Source organism: Pleurodeles waltl, chromosome 11, assembly GCF_031143425.1.
Source record: "Pleurodeles waltl isolate 20211129_DDA chromosome 11, aPleWal1.hap1.20221129, whole genome shotgun sequence".
NCBI lineage: Eukaryota > Metazoa > Chordata > Amphibia > Caudata > Salamandridae > Pleurodeles > Pleurodeles waltl.
In genome coordinates, this window is record NC_090450.1 from 126,809,423 (window position 1) to 126,831,861 (window position 22,439).

A 22,439-nucleotide genomic window follows, 5' to 3' on the forward strand; every position below is an offset into this window, starting at 1 on the left:
TTTTGGTGGTGGTATGTCTTAGACAAATATGTAAGAAAAAACAAAACATGGTTAATGTTAATTAAGGGGAATCACCGAGTTTTCAGAAACCTTTAGGAGTAGCCTGGTGTGGGCAAGCAGCATCTTTCTGACATAGCTACCCCCACTTTTTGTCTGATGTCAGTGTGTTTAGACTGCAGTGGACTGGGATCCTGCTAAACTGGACCCCAGGGCCTGTGCTCGCACCTAAATTTGGTTTTGCTGGTAAACTTTTACAACCCAAAATTGGCATACTGGTGCACCCATGTAGGTCCCTAGTATATGGTACTTGGGTAGCTAGGGAGGGCACCGATACACTAGGGGTCTCCCATGGGCTGCAGCATGTATTGTGCGCCCCTCCACACCCCGGGGAGTCCATGCAAACTGTTGCTGCACTTAAGCACTGTAAGTTACGCCTCTGACAGGCCCTTCAGACCAAGCGCAGGGTGCATGTCTCTAAGTATGAGGGTACTCCTGCATGAGCAGGGTACCCCTGCAAACCCCAGACCTCATTTCCTGGGCTTTGTAAGTGCTAGAAAGCCATTTTAAGGTATTTAGTGGACAATGGTCAACACAAGTGGTCCAACTACATAATGGCTTCTCCGAACCTAGGCGTGTTTGGCATCAAACATGTTGGAATCATGCAACTACACAGATTCCAGTGCTAGTTGCATGATCCCTGTGCAGTCTTACAGAGTCTGGCTGCCAGCCCTCACTGCGGTCGACCCCAGACACTGTTCTACCCTCCTGCTGATGAACTTAGCTCACGCAGAGGAAGGCAGAACAAAGGATTTCCTGCAAGGGAAAGGTGTGACCACTTCTCCCTTTGAAATTGGTTTCTAAGGGCGGTAGTGGCGTGGCATCTGTGGGCCACCAAACTGCTTTGAATGGCACATTTGGTGACTTCCTTGCATAATCGGGTTTACACCAGTTCAGAAACCCCCGCTGTGGTGCAAAACCACACAAAGGACAGGGGAGTGACCAACCCCCTGTCTAGCCCCTCCCCTAGGGAGGTGCACAGAGCTCTGCCAGTCTGAATGAGATAGTACACCACAGAAGCGAAAGAGAACAGATCGAGTGGATGGCAGGCTCAGAAGGAGCGGATAAACCGCTCCAGGCCCTAATGGGACAACAAATGGGAAAGACCAGCAAAGCCTTGCACAAGTGCAAAGTGTACACCAGGCAGGGTATGTTAGAAAGGTAAAGAGAAAAAGCTCCGAAGTAGAACTGGAATGTCAAGGTAAATGCAGTTGATGCTCCTGTGTGAACTCAGAGCAAAAATGAATGCCAGAAATCTGACATAGGAGTTGAAGGCAAAAGTATCATCCGCACACCAAGACCGCCGAAGAACCATGCAACAGAAAAGCACAGAAAATAATAAAAGCAACCTGTTAATATGTAAGAGCGTTGGTTAGACTCAAACTCCTGTAGAGGGGTAGCCTGCTGCACCAAAGACAGTGGACCTAGCCACCAAGCTATAGCTCCTTGAAACCGAAACGTAACCCAATCAGGGCACCCCATAAGAAATATGAGGGTAGGAAGAGCATGTAATCGGAGACCCGTCAAGAGACAGGTCTGAAAAGACTCGCACCCACCAAGAGAGAGGATCTGCGACCAGGTCCAGAAGGAAGTAAAATGATATTGAAAGACAACCACTGGCCATGCCAGGGAAGAAAGATAGGAAACATGCAATCTGGTCATAACACCAGCAGTAAAGAAATAAAACCATCCCGGAGGCGGAAGAATAGAATGGTCGAGAGGGAACCGACAGAATCAAATCATATCAGCCATGACAAGGTAGATAAGAAAAACTAGTGAAAAAACCCCAGAGGCATGCACAGAAGGGGACCAACCCATTTGTCGGCAGCAAAACACCCAACAAATGAAAGGAATACAGACAACACAAAATAAAAGAAATTACACCTCCCAGGCCATCACACTGAACAAGGACTGTGAGGGAACAGAGGATGCCTCCGTAAAGGTCAAAAAGAGGAACCACACTGCCTTAAGAAGTGGGAGTACGAGAAAGGAACGACAACATCCTGTGGAAAAGAAAGCAAGAACCTGTGAGAAACAGGACAGGGAGGACCAAGCTCAGGAATGAGCCGAACGGATCTGGCAAGAAAATTTGAAATAGAGGAAAATACCCCCTTAGTTAAGTGTATGGTATCAGTACCATACTACGTCATAAAAATGATATATATTCATATATTTTTTAATAAGGTAAGTACTGAACCAATGGGACTGGGAAGCCAGGACATCTGAATGCAGAAATCACAATCACTGAGCTAGGGCGTAATGGTCCTGAAAGAAATCAGACTAACTGTGGTTATGATAGACTCAAGAACACCCTAAAATACAGGGAGTGGAACTTGCAACAAGCACAAATATGAGCCCATAGCAGATGAAAAACATTAAAATGTAGAACTCATTGGAAAAATGGGAAAAAAGAATTGTGTAAATAGCATCCACTACCAAAAGTTCAAAGAGCAAATGTCCAACCCAATCTCTTAGCAACAGAGATGAAAGGCAAAATGCCAAGGGTAAACCAAAGGAGAGTCAATGTTGGCAGAATGTACAACAGAAAAAAAAAAAAACTGTAGTATGAACAGACAAAATGTAAGATCCGCCAGGAAGCTGGCCAAATGATAAGAGGGCACTCGGCCCCCCTCAGAGTTAGAGGTACTTACAATCACAGCGAGGGTCTGCCAATAGGAGCAGCAGAAGCAGAAAATAGTGCTGTGCACACCAAACGAAGCACAAAAAGATCAACGTGGAAAACAAAAGCACTACCAAGAATATGAGACTGAAGCGACCCAACTAGCGTAACAGGCAATAAAATGCCAGAGAAGGAGTATGGAACAGGACCCACATCTGAGAGGAACTTGAAAGTTTACCTATAGTCGCAATAGATGATCACGTGTTCTAGAAGTGGAAGGACACTAGTCTCCACCATGGGAATCTCAGAAACGAGGCAAGGCAGAACCTGCAGGCACCCCAAAATGTGACTTGCCATCAAATGGCATATCAAGTAGAGCATCTCGATCAGAGATGAGAAGTTGGAAGCAGACAAGCAAGCCCTGAGACGTTTGGCAACAGAAGCAGCCATGATCCGTCCAATGGAATCAGTAGAATCCATACCAGATCGAACTGCAAGTCGAGCAGGCTGTTTACCATCACTGATCAAAAACGTCAAAGCAGGACGAACATAGTCAGAAAGCAATGGTAGTGCACGATCCAGAGTCCCAAAAAGCATGGGAGAAGTAGCCCAACACACAGGAAGTGTTGGTGGAACGAAGAGCGGCACTAGAAGCAGTGAAAATACGCCTGCCGGCAGCATCCAGCTCCCTGGAATCCCTGTGCGGCAGAGTTGTTGGAACTTGCTCCAGAACAGGAACGCCTAAAAGAGTTTGAGTTACAAACACCTGAGGAGTAGGGTGGTGGCAAAGATATAAGTGGTCTTCCTGTGCCAGCTGATGCCCGTGTGAAATAGAACGATACACCGAAAGACCAGAGACAGGCAGATTCCAGACACTTAGAAGTATGTCTTAGAGAGCCTCGCAAAAAGGCAAAATAGGCTCAGTGTTGGAGTGATCCAGATTAAAAGATTAACAACTGATCAGTAGACAATTGCACCATAGGAAGATGCAAAGTCAAAACATCAGCCACTGGCCTCAAAACATCTGCAAATGCAGTGCTGGCCTCCGTCACCAATCCAGGGGACGAGAGCAGACTAGACGCTGGGGAGGAGCACAGACCACTAGCAGTTCCCAAATCAAGTACCCAATCCGAGGATGAACCTGGAAGGGGCCCGTAAGGAGAGCATGAGGTTGTGCAAGAGGTTCTGGAAGTGGACTTAGCACAGAAGGCTCATGTAAAATCACCAGCGCCGCTCCCGGCGTCTGTGGCAACGTCGAGTGGGTGAAGCTTCCTCGGAAGCGTCATTGTCCGATTCCAGAGATATCAATATAGGCATGTCAAGCGGAATCAACTGGTTCAACGGCACTGTGACGGGTGTCGGTAGAAGAGGATCAGGCGAAGACGACAGAGGTCATACGAGGCCGTGCACAGACGCTGATCAGACTCCTGAGTCTGATTTGAGAGTGTGAGCAGGCACAGAGGTGGAAACTGCCGGTGAGGACCCTGACAAAACACTCCCCACCTCCATAGGGCCCTAAGGTGCTCCAGAGGGAGGGGAAGGACCAAAGATAGAATGGAGGGACAACAGTAACGTTGCAGTTGGTCCATAGGTGCCCCGGCGCCAGGATACGGAGGAAGGGAGGGGGTCGACACGGGCACAGACTCCACTGAAGGAGAACGCAGAGGTGGAGACCATGAAGGGTGTGCAGGCGCCTGGGAAGACTCATTTGGAGACGCAGAGGGTCCAACTGAGGGCGACTGAACCATTGGAGAATGACTCCTGGAGAGCTCCCGGGACCGTGAAGAGGAAGACTGTCTGCGACGCTGGCGCAAACCAGACTTGTCTGCTCGTGGCGCCAGGAGCTTCATGTGACCCTCCCTCAAAGATTTCAGATTACAACAATGGCAGGTGTCGCAGTTGGCATTATGATGAGACCCCAGACACCACAAGCAGAGTATGAGGCTCCATGGACAACACCTGCTGGGAACAGGATCCAGAGGGCTTAAACCCAGAAGGCATATACACTATTTCATGAGAAAGTGATACAAAATACCAGACGTTGGGTAGAAAAAGCCAAAAGGGCCCAAGGTACTCAATACACTGGATCCGCGTTGATGAGCAGAAAAGAAGAAACTGACATCAGCGCGTCAGAAGAGTGAATATATGGACTCCGCTGACTTCATGTCTGCAGAGTCGCTCTATGCCCTTGTAGGAAGCTGGCTCTGTACATACTATATCAAAATGAGATATAGTGTGCACAGTCTCCGGGGGTTCTCCAAGAGGCTTGACAGAGGCAATAATAGATAATAATAATAGATAATACTAATGCTCTATTTGTGGTAGTGTGGTCGAGCAGTTCAGCTTATCAGAGGGTATTGTTAAGCATTTGTTGTACGCACACAAACAATAAGTGAAAACATACACTCAATGACTTAACTCCAGGCCAATAGGTTTTTATACAGAAAAATATTATTTTGTTTCTTTATTACAAGAACCACAAGATTCAGTTCAGACGTAAATACTGTTGCAGGTTAGTACTTAGCATAGACATCAATGTAACTTTGTTTCACCTTAGTCAAGTAAACAGTTTAAGAAAACAGAGAATATCTATTTTAAAAGTGGACACAGTGCATTTTCAGACTAGCTCCTAGGGAAAGAAAATAAAGTACAGTTAAGAGGTAAGTACACGACTTACAGTTCCAGTGTCCGGGTTACAGGCTGTCCACCGTTGGCAGTTCAAGGCACCCCAAACACAAACCAACAACAACACTGGGCCGGCCGGATGCAGAGGTCAAAGTTGAGCAATTTTAATGTGGTCTCCCAAGGAGACAGTGGGCACTCGGAATTGGGTCTGCCAGAAGGTAAGTACCTGAAGTACCCAATGGCTACTGTCCCTGAGGGTGGCTACACCCTCCTTGTGCCCACTCCCTTGGGGGGGGGGGGGGGGGGGGGGGGGGAGTGACATCCTTATCCCTACTGGTTCACCATCTCCAAAGCAAGATGGAGGATTTCTCAAGGAGGGGGTCACTTCAGCTCTGGTCACCTTAGGGGTGGACCTGGCTAGAGGCGTGACTCATCCTTGTTTTTCTCACTATCCCTCTGGACTTGCTGCCAAAAGTAAACTCGTCAGGGGGTGGGGGGGTGTTCAGTTCAGGCATTTCCACTGGCTGGAGTGCCCTGGGGGCATTGTAACACCAGGCCTGAGCCTTTAAGGCTCACCACCAGGTGTTACAGTTCGTGCAGGGGGGAGGTTTGAAGCACCTCCACCTAGAGTAGGCTTTGTTTCTGGCCCCAGGGAGCCCAAAGGCTCTCACCCCAGGGCATTAAACTCATCTCTAAGTGGCAGGCTGGCACAGACCAGTCAGTCCTCCACTGAAGGACTGGGTAAAATACAGGGGGCATCTCTTAGATGCTCTGTGTGCATTTTTTTAATACATCCAACACTGGCATCAGTGTGGGTTTATTATTTTAAGAAGTTTGATACCAAACTTCCCAGTAATCAGGGTAGCCATTATGGAACTGTGGTGTTCTTTTTGACAAATTCCCAGACCATATACTTAATATGGCCAAACTGTACTGTGTCTAAGAATGGACTTAGACACTGTAGGTGCATATCACTCATGCAGCTAAGCTCTCACCTGTGATATAGTGCACCCAGCCTTAGGGCTTTAAGGCCTGCTAGAGGGGTGACTTACCTATGCTACACGCAGTGTTTTGTGTGCATGGCACCCTGAGGGGGATGCCATGTTGACTGTCTTTCTCCCGTCCAACACACCCTATCTGCCACAGCAGTGTTCATGTGTTAGGTGAGGGGTCCCTTAGGGTGGCACAACACATGCTGCAGCCCTTAGGGACCTTCCCTGGTCACAGGGCCCTTGGTACCAGTGACACCTTTTACATGGGACTTATCTGTGTGCTAGGGGTGTGCCAATGTGGCGACAATGGTACATCTTTTAGTGAAAGAGCACTGGTGCTGGGGCCTGGTTAGCAGGGTCCCAGCACACTCGCAGTCAAGCCAGCATCAATATAGGGGAAAAACAAAAAAATAAAAAAAATAAGGTTGTGTGGGATAGAGCAGGTAACTGCAACAAACCAGGAACCATTTTCCTACAGCCCTCTACTGACAGGCAGAGGTACTGCTGCAGAAAAATTTCCAGATCCAGTCTGATGCCTGGGGGAGAATTCTAGGATAAGAAATCTGCGGCTAGTTGTCTCTATCAGATATCTTCAGGTGGAGATATACCAATGTTAGAGTAACTTTAGTGTTGTAATAAAGGAACCTTAATTTTTGCAACACCTGGTGTTGTTCTTTCTTGTGATTGGTTACTGGCTGACTATTGTGGTACTGCAAGTGCTTTACACATGTAGATAAGCTTTAGCTGCTCACCACAGCTCCCCCTAGGGACCTTTTACTATCTGGACACTTAAACACTATCACTAAGGGTTGCCTGGACTCCGCATAGGGTGCCACACCATAGGTGTGCACCATAAACTGAGCCTGCCTCCTACATCTGGTTTTACTAGAATTAAACTTCAAATTAGCCAATGCAGTTGTCAGATAAAGGAAACATTGTATCTATGCGAGTGTAAGGAAATGCCTCCTTGGCATGGTTGCCCCCTGACTTTTTGCCTTTGCTGATGCTATGTTTACAATTGAAAGTGTGCTGAGGCCTGCTAACCAGGCCCCAGCACCAGTGTTCTTTCCCTAACCTGTACTTTTGTGTCCACAATTGGCAGACCCTGGCATCCAGATAAGTCCCTTGTAACTGGTACTTCTAGTACCAAGGGCCCTGATGCCAAGGAAGGTCTCCAAGGGCTGCAGCATGTCTTATGCCACCCTGGAGACCTCTCACTCAGCACAGACACACTGCTTGCCAGCTTGTGTGTGCTAGTGAGAACAAAACGAGTAAGTCGACATGGCACTCCCCTCAGGGTGCCATGCCAGCCTCTCACTGCCTATGCAGTATAGGTAAGACACCCCTCTAGCAGGCCTTACAGCCCTAAGGCAGGGTGCACTATACCATAGGTGAGGGTACCAATGCATGAGCATGGTACCCCTACAGTGTCTAAACAAAACCTTAGACATTGTAAGTGCAGGGTAGCCATAAGAGTATATGGTCTGGGAGTCTGTCAAACACGAACTCCACAGCACCATAATGGCTACACTGAAAACTGGGAAGTTTGGTATCAAACTTCTCAGCACAATAAATGCACACTGATGCCAGTGTACATTTTATTGTAAAATACACCACAGAGGGCACCTTAGAGGTGCCCCCTGAAACTTAACCGACTGTCTGTGTAGGCTGACTAGTTCCAGCAGCCTGCCACACCAGAGACATGTTGCTGGCCCCATGGGGAGAGTGCCTTTGTCACTCTGAGGCCAGTAACAAAGCCTGCACTGGGTGGAGATGCTAACACCTCCCCCAGGCAGGAGCTGTAACACCTGGCGGTGAGCCTCAAAGGCTCACCCCTTTGTCACAGCCCAGCAGGGCACTCCAGCTTAGTGGAGTTGCCCGCCCCCTCCGGCCACGGCCCCCACTTTTGGCGGCAAGGCTGGAGGGAACAAAGAAAGCAACAAGGAGGAGTCACTGGCCAGTCAGGACAGCCCCTAAGGTGTCCTGAGCTGAGGTGACTCTGACTTTTAGAAATCCTCCATCTTGCAGATGGAGGATTCCCCCAATAGGGTTAGGATTGTGACCCCCTCCCCTTGGGAGGAGGCACAAAGAGGGTGTACCCACCCTCAGGGCTAGTAGCCATTGGCTACTAACCCCCCAGACCTAAACACGCCCTTAAATTTAGTATTTAAGGGCTACCCTGAACCCTAGAAAATTAGATTCCTGCAACTACAAGAAGAAGGACTGCCTAGCTGAAAACCCCTGCAGAGGAAGACCAGAAGACGACAACTGCCTTGGCTCCAGAAACTCACCGGCCTGTCTCCTGCCTTCCAAAGATCCTGCTCCAGCGACGCCTTCCAAAGGGACCAGCGACCTCGACATCCCCTGAGGACTGCCCCTGCTTCGAAAAGACAAGAAACTCCCGAGGACAGCGGACCTGCTCCAAGAAAAGCTGCAACTTTGTTTCCAGCAGCTTTAAAGAACCCTGCAAGCTCCCCGCAAGAAGCGTGAGACTTGCAACACTGCACCCGGCGACCCCGACTCGGCTGGTGGCGATCCAACACCTCAGGAGGGACCCCGGGACTACTCTGATACTGTGAGTACCAAAACCTGTCCCCCCTGAGCCCCCACAGCGCCGCCTGCAGATGGAATCCCGAGGCTTCCCCTGACCGCGACTCTTTGAACCTAAAGTCCCGACGCCTGGGAGAGACCCTGCACCCGCAGCCCCCAGGACCTGAAGGACCGGACTTTCACTGGAGAAGTGACCCCCAGGAGTCCCTCTCCCTTGCCCAAGTGGAGGTTTCCCCGAGGAATCCCCCCCTTGCCTGCCTGCAGCGCTGAAGAGATCCCGAGATCTCTCATAGACTAACATTGCGAACCCGACGCCTGTTCCTACACTGCACCCGGCCGCCCCCGCGCTGCTGAGGGTGAAATTTCTGTGTGGGCTTGTGTCCCCCCCGGTGCCCTACAAAACCCCCCTGGTCTGCCCTCCGAAGACGCGGGTACTTACCTGCAAGCAGACCGGAACCGGGGCACCCCCTTCTCTCCATTCTAGCCTATGTGTTTTGGGCACCACTTTGAACTCTGCACCTGACCGGCCCTGAGCTGCTGGTGTGGTGACTTTGGGGTTGCTCTGAACCCCCAACGGTGGGCTACCTTGGACCAAGAACTAAGCCCTGTAAGTGTCTTACTTACCTGGTTAACCTAACAAATACTTACCTCCCCTAGGAACTGTGAAAATTGCACTAAGTGTCCACTTTCAAAACAGCTATTTGTGAATAACTTGAAAAGTATACATGCAATTTTGATGATTGGAAGTTCCTAAAGTACTTACCTGCAATACCTTTCGAATGAGATATTACATGTAGAATTTGAACCTGTGGTTCTTAAAATAAACTAAGAAAAGATATTTTTCTATATAAAAACCTATTGGCTGGATTTGTCTGAGTGTGTGTACCTCATTTATTGTCTATAAGTATGTACAACAAATGCTTAACACTACTCCTTGGATAAGCCTACTGCTCGACCACACTACCACAAAATAGAGCATTAGTATTATCTATTTTTACCACTATTTTACCTCTAAGGGGAACCCTTGGACTCTGTGCATGCTATTCCTTACTTTGAAATAGCACATACAGAGACAACTTCCTACAGTGAGGATTGGGATCAGTCATCTGGAGAGACCTGGGTCAAATTACAAATGCGGCTAGGCCTTTGAAGCTTGCGGCCCTGGAATATCCACCCTGCCCAGGTGAGGTGCTAACACCTCTGCCCAGTGCAAGCTTTTGTCTCTGGCCCTTGAGAGTGCTGGCTCTCACCCCAGGGGACGGTGGGTGTGTCGGAAACATGTCTAAGGTGACTGAACTGGTAAGGACCAGTCAGTCAACACACTAGTAGCTGGTAGGTTTTCAGGAGGCACTGCTAAACAGCCTGCTGGGTGCATTCCTTAATAAATCCCTCACTGGAATAAGTGAAGGTATATTTATCTGAGATGTTTGATACCAAACATCCAGAGGTTCAGAGAAGCTATCATGTAGCTGGAAAACTTAGTGACCAGTGTCCAGCACAAGTATTTAAAAAGGCTTCCCTGTTCACTATGTCCAAGAATCGACAGACATAGTAGGGGCCTATCTGCTCATACATATATGCCTTCGCATGTGTCCTGATGCACCCTGCCTTAGGGGTAACTTACACTTGGCATACGCAATAAGAGACCATACACACAGGGGTGTGTGAAAGGTCACGTTTTCAATTTTACTTGAACTAACACGCACGCTGCAATGGCAGTACTTTGTGGGTTTGGTGACTGGAGTGGCACAGGTTGTGCTGCAGCCCTCAGGGACCTTTCCTTGGTACCCTAGGTACCAGGGGTACCATTTACTAAGGAATTACAAAGGGTGCTAAAGGTTTTGCCAACTGAGGAAACAACTGTGCAGTTTTAGGTGGGGGAGAGATCTGGCACTGGGGACCAGGTTAGCAGGAACCCAGTGCACTTTGAGCTGAAATGACATCAGATACCAGGCAAAAGGAGGGGTGGGTGGGGGGTGGTTAACCATGTCAAAAAAGGGTGATTTTCTACAAATACCGATGCCAGTATTAGAATTACTATGCCATGCACCCAGAGGGCACCTTAGGGGTGCCCCCGAAACTTACTAGTCCTCTAGGGTACTGGCTGACTGGTATCGACCAACCTGTCACCACACACATTTCTGACTCCCATGGAGGTGAGAGCCCAGAAACAATGCCTGCTCTGGCAGGTGGTATTCTCACCTCCTCCAGCACGATGGATAGTAAATCTGCATATGAAAATCATGGACTTCAACATCCTTGCTGCCTTTGATATGCAACCCCAGCTTCCCATAGTAATGGGAGAGGCAACCCCCTGCCCTGAGGCCCATCTTCCATTAGGACAAGTGGGAAAATTAGCTAGTCAGGAACCGTGTCACACTTACCGGCTGAGCACACCCCTAAGGTGGGCCTGAAGTGAACACAAAAAGGAGATCTCCACCATCTTGTGTGTGGTGGAATTATAAACTCTGGGACATGGTGATGGCCACTCCCCACAGGAAGTGGTTATCTAGGAGGTGTAGTGACCCCAAAGGTAAGTAGCCCGTTGGCTACTAACCTTCACTCCCCTTAACACCCCTAAATCGAGGTGACCTATGGGTGCTGCATTGGACCTTGCTCCATATTCACATTAGGTGAAGGAGCACAGCCCTGTAAGTTGCTGCTAAGTGACCCTATGCAGTAGATATCTATTCCCTATAGGATAACATTACCACTTGAAGATCATAATACAAGTGTATTTTATTGGGACTTAAAAATTGATAACTCGAAAAGTACTTATCTGATTACAATGATCTTGGTGTCTAAAGTAATATAAAAATTGGTGTTATTTTTTTTTTTAGAGTTGAGCCTGCGAGTGCATGCATTAGCACCTGCGTCTCGCTTGCGAAAAACTTGTGTGCAGTAAAGGGCTTGGAAGCCCCCACCTATCGCTTACCATTTGTTGACTTGCGTGGCCCTCTTTACAGCTTTATAATTTGCCACTGCAGGCCCAGCATAATTTTGGTTCCTTTGTGTGGCGCAGGGACAAAGCACTGAATGATTCAACTTAATCAGTGCCTGTCCCACGGTGCTCCTGGCATGACTGAGGTACTATTTATTTTTCTTCAACTTCAAGGTCCCTGCAAACAGACGGCTTCTGTCTTGCAAAAACATGCCCAGCAGGACAAACAAAATACTGAGTTTTTCTTTATTTTTATTATAGATAACTTTCTTTTATTTTGCCAAGTTGTCTTTTCTCACTTTGCACTCATTTTCATTTGTTTTTGCTAGTGAGCGATGTTCTCAAACGATGACGAATATCTTGTTCTAAAAATTGAAAAGCAACATTATGTGAAATGTCTGAACAACAAATAGAAAAAGTGCCCCTTTTGGGCAGTGTTACCCCCCCCCCCTCCACATTTTTGCCTGATGAGGATGCTAACTTGACTATGTGTGTGCTGTGATCCTGCCAACAAGGCCCCAGCACCTGTGTTTTTTCCCTAAAGCTGTACCATTGCTTCCACAATTGGCACACCCCTTGTAAAAGGTACCAGTGGTACCAAGGGCCATGTGGCCTGAGAGTCCCTACGGGCTGCAGCATGTATTGTGCCACCCTAAGGGACCCCTCACCAAATACATGCACACTGCTTTTGCAGATTGTGTGTGTTGGTGGGGAGATAAAGAAAGTCGTGCCCCCAAACCACTGCCTGTGGCAAAGGTAGGTCACCCTTCTAGGTGGCCTTACAGCCCTAAGGCGTGGTGCACTATACCACAGGTGAGGGCATAGCTGCATGGGCAATATGACCCTACGGTGTCTAAACCTATTCTTAGACATTGCAAGTGCAGTGTAGTCATATTGAGTATATGGGCTGGGACGAACTCCACAGCTACATGATGGCTTCACTGAAGGCTGGGAAGTTTAGCATCAAACTTCTCAGCACCATAAACCCACACTGATGCCAGTGTTGGATTTACTGTAAAATGAACACAGAGGGAATCTTGGAAATGCCCCCTGTATTTTACCTAACCGGTTAGTGTAAGGCTGACCAGTCCGTGCCAGGCAGCCACTAACAGACCGGTTTCTGACCCCAATGGGGTGAGAAGCCTTTGTGCTCTCGGGGCAGAAACAAAGCCTGCTTCTGGGTGGAGGTGCTTCAACCCCAACCTCCACACCCCCAGCTGCAGGAACTGCAACACTAGGCGGTGAGCCTCAAATGCTCCTATCGTGTTACACTGCCTCACAGCACTCCAGCTAGTGGAAGATGCCTGCCCCCTGAACCAAGCCCCACTTTTGGTGGGGGTTCTGGTGGGAAAATTTGTAAACTCCAGGAAGAGTGCCCACCCCAGCCAGGACCACCACTAGGGTGCCCAGAGCTGAGGTGAACCCCTCCTGGCAGAATCCTGCATCTTGTTTTGGAGGATACCAGCCAAAAGGGTAAGGAATGTGCTCCCCCCCTCCCCCTAAGGGGAGTGGGCACAGGAAGGGTGTAGCCACCCTCAGTGATTGTAGCCATTGGCTACTGACCTATGAACCCAGTCATGCCCCTAAATCTAGTATTTAGGGGCAGCCGTGAACCTTGCTCTTTAGATTCCTGTTGACCCTAAGGAGGAGAAGAAGAAGGAGAAGAAAAAGAAGGACGACTGAAGCGCCGACCCCAGCAGTGAAGACTCCAGAAGACAACTGACTTGGCCCCAGCCCTACTGGCTGGTCTGCAGCTTCAAGACTCCTGCTACAAAAAAGATGATGCATCCTGCAGGACCAGTGACCTCTACAAACCCAGAAGACTGCCTGTTCAGAGGATCAAGATCTCCCGAGGACAGTAGCCCTGTCCACAAGAAACATCCAAATGAGGACTCCAGAACCGCCCCGGATCCGTGAGTCCTCCCAACTCTGCACCAGATACCCCCGGCCGGTGTCCAGGTGGCCCACCGGTCTAGAGAAGGTCCCCAAGCTATTCCAACCAAGACTCCACCCTGGGTTGATCCCTCAAGGCTAACTCGACAATGCCTGCAGCCTAAATCCAGAGGACCCCCTGAACGCGACCAGACCTGACTAAGATTCCAGACGCCCAAAGGTACCACTGCATCTTCAGCCCCCTGGCCTCGGGGAATCAGACAGGCCTTCCAGCAACATCCAGCGGGCTCCTCTCCTACCCATCAAGTCTTTGGTTTTCCACAAGTGACTCCCATCTTTGTGACCTCCAGGGCTACCCCACTGAAAAGCATTGGCAGCCCAATGCAGTGTTTGCACCCTTCTGCCCATGTGCCACTGAGGGTGTGTGTGTGGTGACCTGTTCCCAGCGCCCCCCCCCCCCCCAACCTCCCAGTGCTGATCTGAACCACCCCATGTCTGTGCCCCAAAATCGCAGGTACTTACCTGCAACCTGTTTCTTCCAAGTGCCCACAGTCTCCATAGGATTCCATTAAAACCCCAACACCAACTTTGACCTCTGCACCCAGCTCTGTGTTGTTGGTTGTGCACTTCTGGGGCCAACTTGAACCTTGTCCTATGGACAACCTAACCCCTGAAGACTGGGACCGTAAGTCGAGTACTTACCTGTAAACTGTGTTAACCCTTTTCCTCTCCTAGGACTGCATGGCTTCCTATGACAAAGTGTCTACTTTTGAAATTGAACAGTGTTACTTACTTGTAAACTATGTTATCTGCAAAACCTAAACAAAGTACATTTGATATATGACATTGATACAAACTTACAACTGTACCTACCTGCAACAAAGACCCTTTTGGTTCTAGAAATGAAGTAACAAAATATATTTTTGCTATATAGAAACATTGGCCTGACGTTAGTCAAGAAATGAGGCACACACTCAATGACTGTGTGTGCACATCAAATGCTTTACACTACCCTCTGATAAGCCTAACTGTTCGACCACACTACCACAGGAGAGCATTAGTATTATCTACTTTTGCCTCTGTCTATCCTCTGGGGATCCACTGGGCTCTGCACACTTTACCTTATTTTGGTATAGTATATACAGAGCCAGCTTCCTACACTAGTGGATCAGCGGTGGGGTCTATGACTTTCCATTTGCTGGACTACTCAGCCAACATCGGATCACACAACTAAGGTCCAAAATTGCTTTTAGATTCAATTGAATTAACTTTTGTTTGTTTTTACATTTAAAAGTCCTGATAGGGCCTTGGCTAAGTCCCCCTTAGCAAATTCTTAAAAAGTTAAAAAAGTTGTTCTAGTTACTCACCACTAGCTATAAGTAGTGTTAGTTCCTACAAGATTCTGCAACCTTAGTAACATAATGAGCAGCTCAGAGGACATGGTTTTGGAACTCGATCTGTCCCCTTAACTCCATCTCAAGATGAGAGTTATGGTCGCTCTGCAGACTCAAAGTTTGTAACTGGTCCCAACCCTACCAAGATTCGGCTCCAGGAGCTCTTGGCAGAGTATGGAAAGGAACCTCCTGCTGAGGAAGATGACCTCCCCTCAGATGGGGAAGACGTTCAGGATCAGGAGGATGACCTCCCCCTCCTAACCTAACTAGGGAGGGCAGGGTTTAGTGCCGCTGACTCAAGTTAGAGCTCACAAGATATGGGTTTCTCACAGGGGAGTATGGTTCCTTTAGGAACACTGAGGGCAGCCTCTGAAGAGGACCTTCTTTTAGCAAGGACAGCCTAAGGACTATCTTTGGGGATACTGCTCCTAGTTAGAGAGAGGGAGAGAGCAGAAATTGGCCTAGTGCCCATTGATGGTGGCAGCAACTTAATAACTAGGGACAGAGAGCAATATTGTGACCCTAAAATCCACAAAGGGATTGAACCTAAGTATGAGGATGGTGATGACATCACAAAATGGTTCACAGCCTTTGAGAGGGCTTTGGAATGATAAAAGTGAAAAAGTCTCACTGGGTGCCCTTCTTTATGAACTGTTCACTGGTAAGTGTAGGGATAGACTCCTCACACTCACTGTAGCAGATGCTGAGTCCTATGACCTCATGAAGACTACCTCAATTGAGTGCTTTGGACTCACCACTGAGGAGTTTATAATTAGGTTCAGAGGGGCTTACAACACCTTTAGCCAGTCCTGGGTTGATTTTGTAAACTACTCAGAGAAAACCCTATAGATGGTTGGTTAACTGGAAGTGAAGTGCATGACTATGATGGGCTTTATAACTTTTTTATGAAAGAACACATTTTAAGTAAATGCTTCAATGAAAAAACAACAATATCTGGTAGACCTAGGTCAAATTTCTCCCAAAGAATTGGGAAAGAAGGCAGACCACTGGGTCAAGACTAGTGTGATCAAGACTTCCACTGGGGGGTGACCAAAAGAAAGAGGTTAACAAAGCCTCCCCAGGAGAACGGTGGTGAGACATATGGATCAAAGTAAAGTCTTGTAAAGGCCCCCAAAAACCTGCTCAGAAGGGTGGGCCCGAACCTCTTCACCATCCACTCATGGGTACAAAGATAAAAACGTTGATCCCAAAAAGGTCTGGTGTTTCAAATGTAGACAGAATTGACACCAAAGTGGAGACTCAGCCTGTCCCAAAAAGAATCCCCACCAGTACTGCACCAGTTAGCACTGGTATAGCCAGTCTCCAGGTGGAATCAACAGTGTGCCCAGAGAACTTCTGTAGGGCCACCCTGTAAGGGGACCACTTGCACTTGTGAAGCAGGGTTAGAAGAGATCACTCCACAAACTTAAGAAAAATGTCATGAACTATGTACTAGACCTCAGCACTAGGATGGCAGAGTATATGGAAAAAACATCCCAAAAACTGGAGGCCAGCCAACCGCTCCAGAAGCAGTAGTATGACCAAAAGGCTGAACTAGTGGAGTTTCAACCGGGGCAGAAAATGTGGGTTCTGGAGTCTGTGGCTCCCAGGGCTGTCCAAGACAAGTGGAGTGGCCCTACTCCATTCTTAAAAAGAAAAGTGAGGTCACCTACATGGTACACCCGGGCACAGGCAGGGCACCCAAAAGATTGATCCATATGAATCGCCTGAAGCTTTTCTGTGACAGGGCTGATGTAACCGTGCTGATGGTTACCGATGAGGATCAGGATCAGGAAGCAGAGAGTGATCCCCTCCCTGACCTCGCTCACAATCCTAAAGATGGGTCAGCTGATGGAGTTTTCTACGCAGACATCCTCTCTGCCCAACAGCGGGCTGAATGCATGCAAGTCTTGCAAACAGTTTGCAGAGCTCTTCTCCTTAACCCATGGACAGACACACTTGTGTACGCACGATGTGGACACAGGCGACAGCTTGCCTGTCAAATCCAAGATCTATCGACAGTCTGACCAAGTTAAGGAGAGCATCAAAGTAGAAGTCAACAAGATGCTGGATTTAGGGGTTATTGAAACCTGACAGCCCTTGGGCTAGCCCAGTGGTCTTAGTCCCCAAAGCCTCATCCACAGGGTGCAAAGAAAGAAATGAGGTTCTGTGTGGACTACAGAGCTCTCAACTCTGTCACTAAGACAGATGCTTACCCCATACCCAGTGATGATGACCTGTTAAACATTAGGTGCAGCAAATTCCTCAGTATCTTTGACTAAACAGCAGGGTACTGGTAAATTCTCCACACCTCCTTGGCATTTTCAGTTCATTGTTATGCCCTTTGGTTTAAAGGATGCCCCAGCCACTTTCCAAAGGTTGGTGAATCAAGTCCTTGTTGGCTTGGAGTCCTTTAATGCAGCATGCCTATATATTGCCGACTTCAGCTGCTCTTGACAGGATCACCTGGTCCACCTGGGAAAGGTTTTGCAGGCCTCACTTAAGGCATCCAAATGCCAGATAGGGAAAGGCACTGTTGTATACTTGGGCCACCGTGCATGTGGAGGCCTAGTGCAACCCTTACACCACAGATCCAGACATTTCTGCACTGGGAAGCTCCTACCACCTGGAATCAAGTCAGGGCATTCTTTGGCTTGACTGGCTATTATAGGAGGTTTGAGGAGATATGGGTCCACTGTGGCCCCCCTCACAGAGTTTACCTCTAAAAAGACGCCCAAGAAAGTTAACTGGACCTTTTTCAAGAGGCCTTTGACACCTTGAAGAAGGCTATGTGTTCAGCACCAGTTCTCAAAGCTCCAGACTACTCTAAGCAGTTAATTGTGTAGACAGATGCCTCTGAACATGAGATAGGAGCGGGGACTGCAACACTTGCCTGTGAGCCTCAAAGGCTCCTGCCTGGTGTTACACTGCCCCAGAGCACTCCAATTAGTCGAAGATGCCCACCTTCCTCCCGGACGATTTCCCACTTTTGACGGCAGGTCCGGTCGGAAAATTAGTAAACCCAGGAGGTGTGCCCACCGTAGCTAGGGCCACACATAGAGTGTCCAGAGCTGAGGTGAACCCCTCCTGGCAGAATGCTCCATCTTGCTTTGGAGGATACCAGCCAATAGGGTTAAGAATGTGCCCCCCTCCCAAAAGGGAGTGAGCACAGGAAGGGTGCTGCCACCCCTCAGGGACAATAGGGGTTCCTGGTGAGAAGAAAAAAGAAAAAAAAAGAAAAAAAGAAAGAAAAGAAGGAAAAGAAAAAGAAGAACTGAAGAGCCAACCCCAGCAGTGAGGACTCCAGACGACAAATGACTTGGCTCCAGCCCTACCGGCCTCGCTGTAGCTTCAAGACTCCTGCTACAAAAATGCGACGCAACCTGCAGGACCGGTGACCTCTACAAACCCTCAGAGGGCCACCTGTCCACCAGAGGACCATGATCTCCCGAGGACAGTGGCCATGTCCACGTCCACAAGAAACATCCACAACTGCCAAGGATCAACGAATCCTGCCCACTCTGCACTAAACACCCACAGCCCATGTCTAGGTGGCCCATCGGGCCATAGATGGTCTCCAGGCGATTCTGACCTTGAGCCCACCCTAGGGTGAGCCCTCCTGGCCAACACAACTATGGCTGCAGTCTAGTCTTCACGGGTCCTATATAGGCACCACCTGGCATGCTGACGTCAGCTTTTCACTACTTGCCACGCCAGAAGCGCAGAGCCATGAGAACATTGACTACTGGAGCTTCCGAACTAGGGCCCTAAAATGGAAGTCCCCGTCCCTAGAAATCAGTTAGCTCGCGGGGAGGAAGGAAGGTCCGTAGAGGACAATTATGGAGCGGCTTAAAAGGCGCGCATATTAGGAGGGTCAATACCAAATTTAAATCCTACTGAGGCATGATGAACGGGGATGGAGGAAACAAGTGGTTAAGACCCTTTAGGAATCTATTAACAATTGAAGACTTAGAGGGTTGATCAGGTAACCTCAAAAATGTAGATCGATAACATTTGAGGGTGCTCATAGCAGAGCCCTGCTGGGCCAGAGAAAGGATACACAACAAAACCTCAGAAAGAGGAGCAGCGAAGGGGTCAGCAGACTTGTCTGTGCATCATGCCACAAACCTTTTTCCAATGGCAGGTGTATACTGTTTTGGTGGAGGGACACCTGGCTGCCAAGATTATAATACAGACGTTGAGCTGTCAACTGCTGCCGCTCCATCCCCACGCAAGAAGGCAGACAGTGGATAGGTTTGGGTTAAGAATCCTGCCCTGCTGCAGCAACAAAAGATCCTCCTGAAGGGGCTGTCTGGTTGAAGGATCGATGGCAATGCTCAATAGCTAGGGATACCAGACTTCATGCCCAAGCCGGAGCCACAAGGATTACTTGAGCAGGGTTGTTCTTGATATTCTTGAGAACTCTAGGCTGAAGTGGTATGGGCAGAAAGGTGTACAGGAGGCCCGAATTCCACTCAAGATGAAAAACATCGAGCAATTGCCATCTTGGAATCTCTAAAGTGCAATACTGTCAACATTGTGCATTCTCTGCAGAGGTGAACAGATCTAACCATGGCTTTCTCCACTGCTGAAAGAGACCTTGCCCCATCTCCAGATGGACTCCATTCGTGATTGACTAAGCATTGTTGGCTGAGTTCATCTGCTCTGGTATTTAGAGAGCCAGCCAGATGCTGAACCACCAGGGAAATGCTGTGCTGTTCCAGCCATGTCCAGAGATGCAGAAGCTCTTGACAAATGGTCCACAACCCCACCCTCGCCCTGCTTGTTGCAGTACCACATGGCGGTGAACACCTACACTACCTTCCCTTTGAGAGGGAAGAAATGCTTTCAATGCTAGTCTGATCATCTGGAAATCCAACAGGGTGATGTGGAGTCCGGACTCCACTGCCAGATACCTCTTATCCCTACCTCTCCCACACGGTTGCCCTATCCCAGGAGCAAAGCATCTGATACTACTGTCAGTTCTGGTTGTCTGATCTGAGCAGATTAACTTAGACCACCGCCATCACCTTAGTAAACACCCAAGGGGCGCTGGTAGTCCAAAAGTAAGGATGGTGAACTCAAAGTACTTGTGGCCTAACATGAATCACAAGTAACATCTGTTGGCAGGCAGGACCGGGACATGGAAATACTCGTCCTGCAAGTCCATGGCTACCACCCAGTCTCCTGGGTCCAGGGCACATAGAACCTGAGCCAGAGTGAGCACTTTGAACTTCTTCTTGAAAGAGTTTGAGGGACCTAAGGTCTAGGATAGGGCGAAGCCACTTGTCCTATTTGGGCAGTAGAAAGTAGCAGAACTTAACAACCACGACCCACTTCTGGCACAGGGACCCTCTCTATGGCTCCCCTTGGCCAAGAGATCCACAACTTCCTCTCGGAGAAGTGCCAAGTGATCCTTCGTCATGTGACGTAAGGAATTGCCAGCAGAGCAGCTGATAGCAGATCTTGCCTCTGACTGGTCCCTGTTGGAAAAATGTTTCAGACGAGCAAGTTTTGGAGGTAACTTTGGTGGTGGTGGTGTGTGTGTGTGTGTGTGTGTGTGTGTGGGGGGGGGGGGGGGGGGGGGGGGGGGGGGGGGGCGGGGAAGAAGGAGGAAAGGAGAAAGGAGACTGGCCAGACATTAACCGAAAAGCCCCACGTCTTCATCCAGACGAGGCACCTCAAAGACACTGTCGAAGCAACCACTCTGCCCAGTGAGCCGGCCGTGTCAAGTCCACATCATATCATGAACTTCGTTGCATCTCTCTCCCGTTAACAAAAGCCTGAGAGAGTACAGACCGGGCCTCCTCCAGGATGTGTGGCAGCACTTGCACAACTATATCCCACAGAGTGTAGAAATAGCTGCCCAAAATGCATGTGGTGTTCAAGGACCACAATGCCAGACTGGCGGAAAAAAACAATCTTCCCAAGTGTGTCCATCCTCTTGGATTCCTTATCTGGGGTGCAGAAGGGAATGCGTCCTGGGAGGTGGAGGCTTGGATGACCAAGCTGTGGGAAGCTGGCCCTTTATGTGGCATGTGAATACCATGTAAAGGGTCCAGGGGTTCCCCGTGAGTGGACAGGGTTTGCTATACATTCCCAAAGTGCTCTAATTACAGGTAGTGTGGTCAAGCAGCGTTGGCTCAACACAGAGGAATGCAAAACATCTAAAAATACACAGTCAATAAATGAGACTACTAAAAAATGAGATCCACATCAATTTATAAAAATAGCAAGTATCTTTATATATGTTTAGGCATTAGAGAAAAATTGTTCAGGTAAGTACGTTTTTAAACCGGAATTCTTTTCACTTCAAAAGGTGGACACAGTGCAATTTCTGAGTTCTGCAACGTTATCCTATGGGAGGAAAAACAAGTTTTGCAAACACGTAGAGTACTGCAGCTTACAACACCAATCTTCAGGAGCTAGGCTGAGTAGTGGGCAAGGTCCAGGGCAGCACCAGCGGTACATCACAAGCGGCACTGTGCAAAACAGCACCGGGTTCCCAAATGCTTTTCAATGGTGATCGGTCACTGCGAGAAGAAGCTGTAGGCTCTCGTGCTTGGGCACAGGTAAGCACCTTTGGTCCTCTTCTCCATGACTCAGGGGCAACAGGTGGAAAGGTGTTCTTAGGTGTTGGGGTTTCTTTACCAGAGCGGTCGTGGTAGAGGGGGGCTGCATGCAGAGGCTGCAAGAATAGTCAGGGGATCCAGGAGGGGAGAAACCAAAATGGACTTGGACTCAGGAGAGATGTGGAACCTTGCTGGCACCGGTGGTCCACTTCATCTCAGGTCGGAAAAGGAGGGTTCAGTGGTGACTTCAGGTGTCAGGTTTTGGTGGTTCCAGAGGTTTCAGAGTCTCTTTTGAAGTTTGCTGGAGAGCAGATCCGCTGTTCACGGGAGGTTTTGAGTCTTTAATGAAGGTAGGCAGTCCTCCCAGGTTTCTTGAGTCACGGCTGCAGGACGAGTCGACTTTGGTGCAGATTTTCGACAAGGGATGTAATACAATGCACACTGCCTTAAGGCTGTAAGGCCTACGCCTATATTGTCCCCACAAATCAGTTGACATTTCTTCAGGACCAGAAGCAAACCCAAACAGGAAAACGTCTAGACATCACTAGGGAACTCAAGTGAGTATATGGTGCATGAAATGAATGACAGTGAATGTAAAACTTACACAAGAAGATAAACAAGAACTTAAGTAGGTATGGACCTGGGGAAACAAAGGTTGAGAAGAAGTTAAAAACGCACTGTTACATGTAGCAAAAATACCGACATCCAAGTAGTGCAATGACAATAAGTGATAGCAGGCGCACACGCTGTGAGCCAAAGTACTGTCCTGACTCTTCACAGTCCCACCGACTCCGT

At 48.7% G+C, this 22,439-nt stretch overlaps 1 protein-coding gene across 1 annotated transcript in view; it reads right to left on the minus strand.

Annotated features, from left to right (window-relative positions):
- The window catches only part of SMC4 (structural maintenance of chromosomes 4), a 451,201-nt gene that overhangs the window by 33,246 nt on the left and 395,516 nt on the right, over positions 1-22,439 (minus strand). The gene's annotated exons all lie outside the window — the stretch shown is intronic.